The sequence below is a fragment of the Salmo salar genome, chromosome ssa09 (assembly GCF_905237065.1).
Source record: "Salmo salar chromosome ssa09, Ssal_v3.1, whole genome shotgun sequence".
Taxonomy (NCBI): Eukaryota; Metazoa; Chordata; class Actinopteri; order Salmoniformes; family Salmonidae; genus Salmo; species Salmo salar.
Genome location: NC_059450.1, coordinates 128634068 through 128644708, shown reverse-complemented (window position 1 = coordinate 128644708; position 10641 = coordinate 128634068). Strand labels below are relative to the sequence as shown.

At 42.2% G+C, this 10641-nt stretch overlaps 1 long non-coding RNA gene across 1 annotated transcript in view; it reads right to left on the bottom strand.

Moving 5' to 3' along the window:
* LOC106612844 (uncharacterized) overlaps positions 1–10641 on the bottom strand; it is an 84439-nt gene that overhangs the window by 36301 nt on the left and 37497 nt on the right. The window lies entirely within an intron of this gene.

The window sequence follows — 10641 nt, the reverse complement described above, 5'->3', positions numbered from 1 at the left end:
ACAGAGAGGACTGCACATTGATGCTACTGTACATGCTGAGTCAGCCAACATTCCACACCCCAGCCAGGACCCGCCTGCTGCCCTTTTATGGTCGGGCATCATGGGTGCTGCATTGTATATCAGAACAAAACATCTCTAGGTTAATTTCTTATGCTATTCAAAACCAAGAAAAAGTAGAAGGATAGGAAGGTAGATGGACTGGCTACTCAAAAGTATGTAAAAACATAGGATGATTGATGTAGGGAAGGAGGGAAGAACGATACAGTACGATAGACTTGGGAAAGAGAGAAGGATAGGAGGATCGATGGAGGCAAAGAGGACAAGAAAAGTGGTTAGGAGGATAGATGGAGGGAAGGTTAGGAGGATAGATGGAGGGAAGGTTAGGAGGATAGATGGAGGGAAGGTTAGGAGGATAGATGGAAGGAAGGTTAGGAGGATAGATGGAAGGAAGGTTAGGAGGATAGATGGAAGGAAGGTTAGGAGGATAGATGGAGGGAAGGTTAGGAGGATAGATGGAGGGAAGGTTACGAGGATAGATGGAGGGAAGTTTAGAAGGATAGATGGAAGGAAGGTTAGGAGGATAGATGGAAGGAAGGTTAGGACGATAGATGCAAGGAAGGTTAGGAGGATAGATGGAGGGAAGGTTAGGAGGATAGATGGAAGGAAGGTTAGGAGGATAGATGGAAGGAAGGTTAGGAGGATAGATGGAGGGAATGTTAGGAGGATAGAATGATGGATGTAAGGAAAAGAAGGAGGGAGGGAGAACAAGGGAAGGACAGACAACAAACAGCATGAAAAAAACAGCCTCCTGACATGCTAGTAAAAGGAGATGTGTGGCTTTGTTCCAGACTGTTGTGTGTGTGTGTGTGTGTTCTCTGGAGCAGGACCCAGTGTTCTGACATGTGTTTCTGTTACTTAATGAGTCTGGAGGCGCTGCCAATGAGTGATGAGTGAGGACCCAGGGACCTCTCAAATCATGACTGCTCAGGTCCTCTCTCTGTTTCCTTTCTCTCTCCCTCTGTTCTCTTTTTCTCTGTCCTCTCTTTCTCTGTCTCTGTCTCTCGCTCTCTCTCTCTTTGACCTCTTTCTCTCTCCCTGTGTCACACACACCCACATGGACACACAATCTTGTACAGCTAACCTTGTGGGGATACACAATTCAGTCCCATTCAAAATTCTATTTTCCCTAACCCCTAACCCTAAACGTAACCCTAACCCTAACCCAAAAACCGAAATTTAACTCTAACCCAGGGGCGAAAATCTGATATCAACTTTGGAGGGGACAATTACATGACATTTTCTCAAGAGCAATTCCTGAGGGGGACACCAAAAGTAGTGCTGTAACACATAGCCTACATTGTAATATGGTAAATGTATATTGAGGAACCAAAGAAATAAGGTGTTTGCCGTACTCCTAACTACCGGTACCCAAAACTACACAACTAATCCCAACAGCAATACCATTGCCTTTAACAAATCTTAGTTCAGTCACCAGTTTAAGTTGAGAGTGGGGGTATCCATGGCATTTTCCAATTATGTTCCTATTTTACAAGTCAAAAAAATGGAGAACCTTTCATAATGTTGCCAAACAAAGACTCAACAAACTTACCTGAGACTCCCTGTCTCTGCGAGTCTGTCCCTGCATATCTGTCCCCAACTCTGCTGTCTGTGTGCCATCTGTTGCCTGCTCTGCCTAATGACATCATTGTGAAACATTTCCATTAGAATTTCATTTATTTCTTATGAACATTTTATCAACTAGTCTTTGAGATATTAGGCTACTAGGGTTCTTACTATGCGTTTTGGTGTATTGAAAAATACTCTGATGTCCGTCTTTTGTTTTTCTGCCATTTTTCTACCTGGCTGGCTGGCTACACACACACACAGTGTGTAGGTTATTTACAGTAGGAGATGGGCTTCTATCATCTTCAATCATTCTATTTGGGCTTCGATCTAAAAGGTAGCTAGCAAATGTGAAACGGATTAAAATGACAAGAGTTGACAGCTGTATGAGTTCACCATTTACACAACATATGCTGCAACCTTTTGTAATTTTAATAGTTTGTTTCATATTGGCTGGCTTCCAACAATAGCTGAATTTGCAAAGCTAGCGAGCACCAATTCAGTTTCAGTGGTGTTTGCTATAATCTTTGCTACCCGGGTTAAATAAAGGTGAAATAAAATAAATAAATAAAAGTTCACTTGCGACAATTTAGCTTTTGCAATGAGACCATTAAATATATTTAAGACAATGGTAGAAGAGAGTGTAGTTCTGTTCAGTTTGGATTTCAGTTTATCGCTAACCTTATCACAGGGACTTTGAAGCACTAACTTACATCATCTGCATGCTGATTCCATCTTTGATGACGCCACATAAATGGAATAGGTACTAGCTAGCTTAATAGTTAATATTTGCGCGCTAGCTCTGCATATTCAGCTAGTGTGTGTGCGCGATTGACTGGATTAACCTCACGTCAGTTACGTTCATTGAGTGCCTTTCAGACAGTAGATATGACCTCTCTGTTACCTAGCAAGCTAAGGAACTGGCAGTGGATCAAACCATTGTGAGGCAAAGGGTGGGGGGGTTGCAATCTTTTGAAACTTAAAAACGCGCTATTAAGTGTCTATAATCAGCACAATTGCTTTCATTGCGTATTATTAATATTATTTAAATTACATAGTTATGTTTCAGTGATATATTGGGGGGGACAAATCATATTTTTCCCAGGATGGGGGGGGTCGTGTCCCCCCAGTCCCCCCCGGGATTTCCGCCCCTGCTCTAACCCTAAAACGAACCTTAGCTCCTAACCGTAACCCTTAACGTAATTCTAATCCTAACACTAATTCTAACCTTAATCCTAAACCCCCTAGAAATAGCATTTGAACTTGTGGGGACTAACAAAATATCCACAGTTGGTCACATTTTTGTTCATTTACAATTCTTGTGGGGACTTCTGTTAAACACGTCCACACCCACACACACACTACATCCCAGCGCCTGACCCTCAGCACGCCATAAATCTGACTTCAAGGGCGGTGTCGGCGTCGGCGAGAACAGGATATGAGAGTGTGGCCCTCTCAAAATATTCCCCTCCAGATGAGAACAAATGGAGAGAATGTTCCAGATGCCCCGGCCGCTACTGTCTTGGAACATGTGGAGCCAAGAGCTGGAAAACGAGCAGCCCTTCCTATCTTTTCCCCCTTCTTTCCATGCATTTTCTCTCTGTTGTCCAACTTATCCGTCTCTGTTTTTGGGCTGTTGGTAGGCTAGCTTTTTGTTTTGTACTGTTATCTCTTTGTTAGTGTCTCCTTATCTTGTTGTCTTGTCACTCTCCTCTTCCTTCCTCTTCTGTCTAGCATCTTAAAACACACACACACACATTGAGGTAGAAACAAACACACACACATACATACAAACACACAAAGACAGAGCGACACACACACACACACACACACACACACACACACACACACACACACACACACACACACACACACACACACACACACACACACAGGATTATCCCACTCTCACAAGTTGATCCTCTCTGGCAAACACTGCCAGTCCCCTCTGAGCATGGAACAGAAACACTGCTGTCAGGGCAAGGCTGTGACCTAGAGAGTAGTATGTCTGTGTGTGTGTGTGTGTGTGTGCGTCTCTGTTTGTGTCTCCCGTTGTGTGTTTGAGTGTGTCAGGTCGCAGGCCAAGGTCTCCAACCTGATCCGCTCTGAGGCAATCGGCCTGCGAGTGCATTAAGCATTAAGAGATTGCGGGGGGGGCTCCGCGCCGAGGCTCACTGGCTCGACTTAAAGACATACACATAATCCTGGCTGCTCTGCTGTGGTCTGCTCCACCTGACAAGGATACATGTGGCAGGTGTGTCTTTCAGGGACTGTGTGTGTGTGTGTGTGTGTGTGTGTGTGTGTGTGTGTGTGTGTATCCTCTCTGAGCTGTACCCCACCTACGCCCTCTCAGGCGTGCCCCTGTCCTTGGGCACCCTTACCCGCCCTAGAGTCACTTCATCTGCCAACTGGATAAAGAGAGAGAGAAATAAGGAGGGGTACACAGAGACAGGGAGAGCAAGAGAGAGCGAGACAGAGGTAGTCAGACAGATGGAGGGAGAGAGACGTGACAGGACAGAGGTTACCCCACACCCTCATGTCATCCTTCCCAGCCTGACCATAGCTATAGTCACAAAGCACACCAACACTTAACCATGCACTTTAACTATGGACGCTTGAGATCTGCAAGTGTACGGTATGTGTTTTGATATGCTATAAAATTCTATGTATAATAAGGTATGCTACATGATTCCACTGTATGTCACTTGGACTGTGTTCATTTTGATAATAAATGGAATTGCACAGAGAGAAAACATTGTTCTTTGTGTTTGTATTATTTGAACTGTGAGTAGATATATCTCTTCGCTATAACAAATATGCTTAGAGTATCCTACCAAACGCACATACTTTCAAATAGTAGGATAATTATAGGAAAATATTTGAAAATACGTTCAAATACTTCCAAAAGAAGTAGTTGATTTGGGCCACATTATTTAAAAACACAAAAATACACATAAAATAAGTATTTAAATAACAAATGATCAAATACACATGTATTTGAACCCTGCTTACAGTACTAGACTGGAAAAGGTAATAAGTAACTGCCCGGTAGTTTCCCAGACATAATGCTACTTCTGGAAGTTCTGACCTATTTGAATGGCAGTGCATGCCCTTTGGAATATGCAACACACCAGCTAACTCACTGGGACATGTTGACATACTGTAGTTCCATTAGCAGGGTGTCTCACACACACACACACACACACACACACACACACACACACACTAGCTAGGGTGGCCCCAGGTCACTGGAAGATTATCTTATAGGTGACAGGTCAGCAGACTCTAAAACTGACCATACCGGAAGGTCACAGCAATCTCAGGCATTCTTAGCCAAGGCTAGAGGTATAGTGTGTGTGTGTGTGTGTGTGTGTGTGTCTGCATGCGTGCTTGCATGAGTGTGTGTGTGTGCACATAGCCAAAGTCGCTCAATCCCAATGCAATTGGGAGGAAAGCAAAGCTTTTTTTTTCTCTGGGAAATGAGTATGATTACATGATTATGTTGAGACCTCAATGGATACTCATAACACAGGACGACCTAATCTTTCCCGCTCCTGTTCCTAGAATGAATGTCACTGTCACTGTTAGTCTGTGGACCCTATTAGTTAATAAGAGGTAATGGACGGGAAGGGAACTAATGTGTGTACACACACACACACACCACTTCTCCTCAATGCCTCCATCCATCCATACTGAAACCCATTGGGAAGGAAGGATGAAGAAGAGGAGGGGAACTGCACAATGAGTCATCATTGGTCTTCTCAAGCACCCACAGAAAGGAAAGAAAAGGAGGAAGAGGTTCCACTGGCATCCAGAAGCCAAGCCTGGCTTTGCTCTGAAGAGGTTACAAACCTTTCCTAAATTTCCCTTGGCCTGGTGAAATCATCTGTGAAAGCTGCTTAGGGTTAGGATTACCCACCGGCTGACGGGATAGAGACAGGAACGCTGCCGGTGTGCAACCTAACCCCAACCTGACCTAACCCCAGCCTGACCTAACCCCAGCCTGACCTAGCACGTTACCACAATGCACCCTGACCTTTACCAAGGGGGACCAGCAGCGGCCTGTGGCCCCTCACAGAAGGCAGGCCACTTAAGGACTGTGTCTGGGAAAGCTTATGGGTTTCTCTATTTAACTTCTTTGGGATAGGGGGCAGTATTTTCACGGCCGGATAAAAAAAACGTACCCGATTTAATCTGGTTACTACTCCTGCCCAGAAACTAGAATATGCATAAAATTAGTAGATTTGGATAGAAAACACTCTAAAGTTTCTAAAACTGTTTGAATGGTGTCTGTGAGTATAACAGAACTCATATGGCAGGCCAAAACCTGAGAAGATTCCATACAGGAAGTGCCCTGTCTGACAATTTGTTGTCCTTCTGTTGCATCTCTATCGACATTACAGCATCTGTGCTGTAACGTGACACTTTCTAAGGCTTCCATTGGCTCTCTAAAGCCGCCAGAAAGTGGAATGGGGTGTCTGCTGTCTCTGGGCAAAGTACAGCAGCAGAGTTTATAAGTGGTCAGCCTGGGGACAGTGAGACTGAGATGCGCGTTCACGAGACTACTCCATATTTTTCTTTCAGCCTTTGAATGAATACAACGTTGCCCGGTTGGAATATTATCGCTATTTTACGAGAAAAATAGCATAAAAATTGATTTTAAACAGCGTTTGAAATGCTTCTAAGTACGGTAATGGAATATTTTCAATTTTTTTGTCACGAAATGCGCTCGCGCGTTACCCTTCGGATAGTGACCTGAATGCACAAACAAAACAGAGGTATTTGGATATAACTATGGATTATTTGGAACCAAAACAACATTTGTTGTTGAAATAGAAGTCCTGGGAGTGCATTCTGACGAAGAACAGCAAAGGTAATCCAATTTTTCTAATAGTAATTCTGAGTTTAGTGAGCCCCAAACTCGGTGGGTGTCAAATTAGCTAGCCTGTGATGGCCGAGCTATGTACTCAGAATATTCCAAAATGTGCTTTCGCCGAAAAGCTATTTTAAAATCGGACATAGCGATTGCATAAAGGAGTTCTGTATCTATAATTCTTAAAATAATTGTTATGTGTATTTTGTCAACGTTTATCATGAGTAATTTAGTAAATTCACCGGAAGTTTTCGGTGGGTATGCTAGTTCTGAACATCACATGCTAATGTAAAAAGCTGGTATTTGATATAACGATGAACTTGATTGAACAAAACATGCATGTATTGTATAACATAATGTCCTAGGAGTGTCATCTGATGAAGATCATCAAAGGTTAGTGCTGCATTTAGCTGTGGTTTGGGTTTATGTGACATATATGCTTGCTTGGAAAATGGCTGTGTGATTATTTGTGTCTATGTACTCTCCTAACATAATCTAATGTTTTGCTTTCGCTGTAAAGCCTTTTTGAAATCGGACAATGTGGTTAGATTAACGAGAGTCTTATCTTTAAAATGGTGTAAAATAGTTGATTGTTTGAGAAAATTAAATTGTGGTATTTTAGTTGGTTTTGTATTTTGCGCCGTGCGATGCCATTGGCTGTTGGCTAGGGCTTCCGCAGGCGGAACGGGGTTCCGCTAGCGGAAAGTCTGTCCTCAACAGGTTAAGGGTCATCACTACTTAACACAGCCACAAAGTCATAATTACGGCTAAACTAAACCCTGCCTATTTCTACAATTTCTGTTCTTATTTGATTTTAAACCTAACCCTAACCTTAACCACACTGCTAACCTTATGCCTAACCCCAACCTGAAATTAACACCAAAAAGCACATTTCTGTAGCCAACCCTCTTTAAGCAGGAGATGGGGAAGGTGGGATACATCCCAAATAATTAGAATTACTCTGTTCATCTGACTCAAATAGAGAAGAGATAATACTAACAATACATTTTATGATCTTTTCGTGTTTTTTCTTATCTCTTTATCCAGATATAACTGGAAGCCTGTGCTGTACCTCAGGGCCGGACTAGGACAACAATTCATCCCACATCACTGCGTGAGTAGTGCTTTATTAAGGAGTGTAATAAATAGATTACTGAGGTATTCAAGAAATACATTTTTTCATCTAACATGTCCCAAGCAGGAAAGCATGACTCAAGATATTTTGATATGCAACCTAATCCAGTGACTGACATACATTTTGGGTTAGCAATTTTACTGTAGAAATAGGACTCCACAATTTCGAGATATTTGTTTTTCAATAGAGATGAATTACATATATCTTTATGTGCACTAACTAATATTGTACAGTAAATCATTTAGGGTTTAACACCTGAGGAAGTGAAAACTCAATACACATGAACTACTGTAGATAGCTAACTCTCATCATATACTGAACAAAAGTATAAGCGCAACATGCAGCAATTTCAAAGATTACTGAGTTACAGTTCATAAGGAAATCAGTCAATTGAAATAAATCCATTAGGCCCTAATCTATGGATTACACATGACTGGGCAGGGGTGAAGCCTTGGAGGGCATAGGCCCACCCACTTGGCAGCCAAGGCCACCCACTGGGTAGCCAAACCCAGCCAATCAGAATGAGTTTTCCCCTCAAAAGGGCTTTATTACAGACATAAATACTCCATTGTGTTGTGTGACAAAACTGCACATTTTAGAGTGGCCTTTTATTGTCCCAAGCACAAGGTGCACCTGTATAATGATCATGCTGATTAATCAGCTTCTTGATATGCCACACCTGTCAGGTGGATGGATTATCTTGGCAAAGGAGAAATGCTCACTAAAAGGGATGTAACCAACATTTGAGAGAAATAAGCTTTTTGTGCGTATAGAACATTTCTGGGAGAAAAAAAATTCGCTCATAAAACATGTTGCATTTATATTTTTGTTCAGTGTAATAAGCTAACCACTGCTAGTAGCCATGTATTCATCCAACAGTAAATGTCTTTAAAAAGCCCTGTGCCCTCGCAATGGCCTGTCCGCATTTTGTGTGTGAGCCAATCAATATCTCAAAGCCATATAATATCAAGGTTGTAGAATAGTTGCTATTAAGCTGAATATTGAGAGTTGAGAAATAAAAAGCCTACAGAAAGCTGAGACCATTCTCTACTTGACAGGGACAAGAGGACAAAGCTTCCAAAGCTGTGTTTTTCCCGCAATTGCATTTTGAAATGTTATACGATCAGAATGCATTTTTCTCTCTAGCGCATGTGGGGAGAGGAGAGTGACTCGGTCATCACAGCGAAACAGGCACAGTGGCAGGTCAAACACTTTCATTACAGGAATCATGAGGATAATGCACTTCACTGTTTGATCAAATTATGGTTTTAGCTGGCTCAAAAATAGGACGTTTTGAGTGAGGTGACAATGTAGAATGGGCTCTTTCTACGTTTATAGTCTCTTTTTAATTGTTTATGATCCATGATCTTGGCTGTCTAACTGATGACAGAGTTTGAGCAGGTCTCTTTGCTGATGCTGCGTTTGACTTTGAATTTGAGTTTGCGTGACCTCAGCTCAGCTTATCGCCTTGTTAGGGGGCCGGCCTTTGCCCACCGTATAACAGAGAAATTGCGCAAAAATCAATATGTACAATACCAGTTAAAAGCTTGTTCACACCTACCAAAAAAGTGTTAAACAAAATAAAATATATTTGAGATTCTTCAAAGTAGCCACCATTTACCTTGAAGACAGCTTTGCACACTCTTGGCATTCTCTGAACAAGCTTCACAGTCTTGAAGGAGTTCCCACATATGCTGAGCACTTGTTGGCTGCTTTTCCTTCACTCTGCGGTCCAACTCATTCCAAACCATCTCACTTGGGTTGAGGTTGGGTGATTGTGGAGTCTAGGTCATCTGATGTAGCTTTCCATCACTCTCCTTCTTGGTCAAATAGCCCTTACACAGCCTGGAGGTGTGTTGTGCCATTGTCCTGTTGAAAAGCAAATGATAGTCCCACTAAGCGCAAACCAGATGGGATGGCGTATCACTGCAGAATGCTGTGGTAGCCATGATGGTTAAGTGTGCCTTGAATTCTAAATAGAACACTGACAGCGTCACCAGCAAAGGACCCCCACACCATCACACCTCCTCCTCCATGCTTCATGGTGGGAACCACACATGCGGAGATCATCCGTTCACCTACACTTTGTCTCACAAAGACACAGCGGTTGGAACCGAAAATCTCAGATTTGGACTCATCAGACCGAAGGACAGATTTCCACCGGTCTAATGTCCATTGCTCGTGTTTCTTGGCCCAAGCAAGTCTCTTCTTCTTATTGGTGTCCTTTAGTAGTGGTTTCTTTGCAGCAATTTGACCATGAAGGCCTGATTCATGCATTCTCCTCTGAACAGTTTATGTTGAGATGTATCTGTTACTTGAACTCTGTGAAGCATTTATTTGGGCTGCAATTTCTGAGGCTGGTAACTCTAATGAACTTATCTGCAGCAGAGGTAACTCTAGGTCTTCCTTTCCTGTGGCAGTCCTCATTTTCATCAAAGCACTTAATGGTTTTTGCGACTGCACTTAAAGAAACTTTCAAAGTTCTTGACATTTTCCAGATTGACTGACCTTCATGTCTTAAAGTAATGATGGAGTGTCGTTTCTCTTCGCTTATTTGAGCTGTTCTTGCCATAGTATGGACTTGGTCTTTTACCAAATAGGGCTACCTTCTGTATACCACCCCTACCTTGTCACAACACAACTGATTGGCTCAAACATATTAAGAAGGCAAGAAATTCCACAAATGAACTTTTAACAAGGCACACCTGTTAATTGAAATGCATTCCATGTGACTACCTCATGATGCTGGTTGAGAGAATACCAAGAGTGTGCAAAGCTGTCGTCAAGGCAAAGAGTGGCTACGTTGAACAATCTCAAATATAAAATATATTGTATGTTGATTTGTTTAACACTTTTTTGGTTACTAAATGATTCCATATGAGTTATTTCATAGTTTTGATGTCTTCACTATTATTTTACAATGTAGACAATAGTAAAATAAAGAAAACCCCTTGAATGAGTAGGTGTGTCCAAACTTTTGACTGGTACTGTATGTGTTAATGTGTGATTT